General features: G+C 34.1%; 1 non-coding gene across 1 annotated transcript; it reads left to right on the top strand.

The window, feature by feature from the left end:
* The first annotated feature begins 228 nt into the window (after positions 1–228).
* LOC113263316 (U6 spliceosomal RNA) lies at positions 229–338 on the top strand. The gene has a single exon (XR_003319127.2). It is a non-coding gene; the product is annotated as a U6 spliceosomal RNA (small nuclear RNA).
* Positions 339–3,308: the final 2,970 nt, after the last annotated feature.

Below are 3,308 nucleotides of genomic sequence, written 5' to 3' on the forward strand. Positions count from 1 at the left end.
TTCTTTTCTATTTGTCTATTTATCTTTTACTTCTTTTGGTTTGAGAACGCTCTCTGTATTTCCCCTCCTTTTCTCCTTGACTGTTTTAAGCTATAGACTGCAATTGTGTTTTTAGAGGTTATCCCAATATAAAATCTTGACCAAAAGTTTTTCAAAACAAGGCCTGTATTTAGTCAGCAACTCTTTTTCCTGTAAAAGGCAACTAACTAAAGATAATTTACATGCTTAGTGCTCACTTCAGCAGCACATATACTTAACTTGGAACAATACAGAGAAGATTATTAGCATGGCCCCCGTGCAAGGATGATGCTCAAATTTGTGAAGCAGTCCATATTTTTTCAATGGCATTAAATTAGAATCTTTCAATAGTTACTCTGAATATAAATGAGCTAAATTCTCCAATCAAAAGATACAAGGTATCAGATTGGATAAAAAAGCAAGACCCATGGATATGCTGTCTGCAAGAGACTCATTTTAGATCCAAAGACACTTCCAGATTGAAATTGTCCATTTATCATGCTAATGGACATCAAAAGAAAGTTGGAGTATCAGTCCTTATATCAGACAGATTAGAGCTACCCTATGACTCAGCAATTGCACTAATAGGTATTTACCCTGATGATACAAATGAGTGACCTGAAGGGGCACCCACTCCCCAATGTTTATAGCAACAATGTCCACAATAGCCAAACTATGCATAGAGCCCAGATGTCCATCGACAGATGAATGGATAAAGATGTTGTATATATACACATTGAATAGTACTCAGCCATCAAAAAAATGAAATCTTGCCTTTTGCAATGATGTGGATGGAACTAGAGGATATTATGCTAAGCAAAATAAGTCAATCAGAGAAAGACAATTATCATATGATCTCACTAGTATGTGGAATTTAAGAAACAAAACAGAGAATCATGGGAGAAGGGAAGGAAAAATAAAGCAAGATGAAATCAGAGAGGGAGAGAAACCATAAGAGACTCTTTATCATAGGAAACAAACTGAGGGTTATTGGAGGAGAGGTGTGTGGGAGGATGGAATACCTGGGTGATGGACATTAAGGAGGGCACGTGATTATAATCAGCCTTGGGTGATTATAATGACTGATGAATCACTGAACTCTATCTCTGAAACTAATATTACACTATATTTTAATTAATTGAATTTAAATAAAAAAGATAATTTACATGCCTAGTGAATAGTCCTTTATAATATTCTCCGGAAACTACACTCTCTGAAGATTTTGTACCAAGAATTATTTAAATATAACAATATATTTGAACAGAAGATTGTGGTTTACTGGATTCTGCTAGTTTCAAATTTGTGTTACTGAAGGGTATCTTCTAGATGTTATTCATGAAAGAATGTGAATGTCAAGCCCTTTGATTAGCATTGCCCAATAAAAATACAACACAAACCACAAACGAAAACCATATATGTAATTTTAAATTTTGTAGTAGCCACACTAAAAAAAAAGGATGAAATTAATTTCAATTTTAATAACTTATTTTATTTAATCCAATATATCCAAAATATTATCATTTCAACATATAACTAACAAAATGTTAATAGAACATTTTATATTTTTTGTACTAGACCTTTGACATTTAAGGTATATTTTATACATGTAGAACATCTCCACTCAGAGTAGATTCACAGAGCTTGACAGCCACGTATGACCAGTGTGTGTATTGAACAGAGCGGTTCTAAGTCTTCAAAAGACTTTAATTTTAAATACTCAAAATGAGAATAGCCTCTTGCATATACTCCTATTTTTACATTCTATTAAACAAAGAATATTCTATAGCCCTGTTTCCCTCCCTAATGTTCTAAGTTTCCTTCTGTCCTTTCCTTTCTGACCCAAGAACTTCCAAGAGCTATATGGTCAGTCTGGTCTGTTGGCAATAAATTATCTTCATTATCTTTATCTGAAAATGTCTTTATTTCCCCTTCATTCCTGAAGTATATAGAAATTTGTTCTGGGTTGAAGTTCTTTCCCTTCAGCACTTGAAAAATGTTTTGCCAACTCTTTCTGGCCTTAATGGTTTCAGATGAGAAGTCGATTATCATTTCATTTGTTGTTCCTTTGTAGGCATTGTGTCATATCGTACTAGCTATTTTCAAGATTATTTTTCTTTATTTTTAGTTTTCAGAAATCAGATTATGATGTCTTTTGGTGTGGTTTCTAGTTTTTAAAACTTATTAATCTTTTTGAATATGAAAGCTTGTAACTTTTGCCAAATTTGGGAAATTTTTAGTCACTACTTCAAATATTTTTTAACCTGACATTTTTCTCTTCTTCTGAAACTTTAACATAAGTTTTAGATCTTCCTTATTGTCTACATGTCCCTGAAGCTTTGTTCATTTTTTATTTTCAATCCATTTTCTTTCTGTTCCTCAGATGGGTGACTTTTATTGATTGGTCTTCACATTTATTGGTTCTTTCTTCTATCATCTTTATTCTGCTAGAGAGCATATCCAATGAAATTTTTATTTTGGTTTTTGTGGTTTTTTTTCAACCTCAATCTATAATTTCCATTTGGTTCTTTCTTTCTTTCTTTCTTTCTTTCTTTCTTTCTTTCTTTCTTTCTTTCTTTCTTTCTCTCCTTCTGTTTTTCGAAATTTGCTATCCTTTCTCCTTGTCTCAATATTGTTTGTAATTGCTCAATATTGTTTGTAATTGCTCACTGAAGTATTTTTAGGTGGCCACATTGAAATTCTTGTCAGGTAATTCTGGTAACTTATTTGCCTTGAGGTTGCTCTCTGTTAATTATCTTTTCAATATTCCAGTTGTGATTTTCCTGGTTATTGACATGCCAAGTGATTTTCTAATATACCCTGGACATTTTTGATATTATGGTATTTAAATATGACTCTCGGTCATATTTAAATCTTCTATTTTATCAGGCCGCCACCTTGTCTAGGTTCAGCATACAAGTTCTGGTTTACCTTTGTGGTTCTTATGGTAATTTGGTTTTCCGTCTTTGCAGTGTTACTCTGCTGTGCTTTGTGTGGTACTTAGAGGCTAGTCAGAAAATGTTAGTGCTTTTCTCAATAGTTGTCCAGCTCTCAAATATTCGTAATGCTAAATCTGGTCAGTTTTTCATATGGGTTACTCAGAAATTGGCCTAGGACATCACATATAGGTAAGGGATCCCCTTCACTAGCTCTCTCTTTCAGCACTGTAGTTAGGATGGGAGGGAGTTCCTCCTGCTGGTGCAGGGTGGCAGTCTACCCTTTGGCCTCCACTGATACAAGCATGACTGGGGTAGTGTAATGCCACCTGCTAAGGCTGGGCAGGGTTGCAAGCC

This window comes from Ursus arctos, unplaced genomic scaffold (genome assembly GCF_023065955.2).
Source record: "Ursus arctos isolate Adak ecotype North America unplaced genomic scaffold, UrsArc2.0 scaffold_9, whole genome shotgun sequence".
Taxonomy (NCBI): Eukaryota; Metazoa; Chordata; class Mammalia; order Carnivora; family Ursidae; genus Ursus; species Ursus arctos.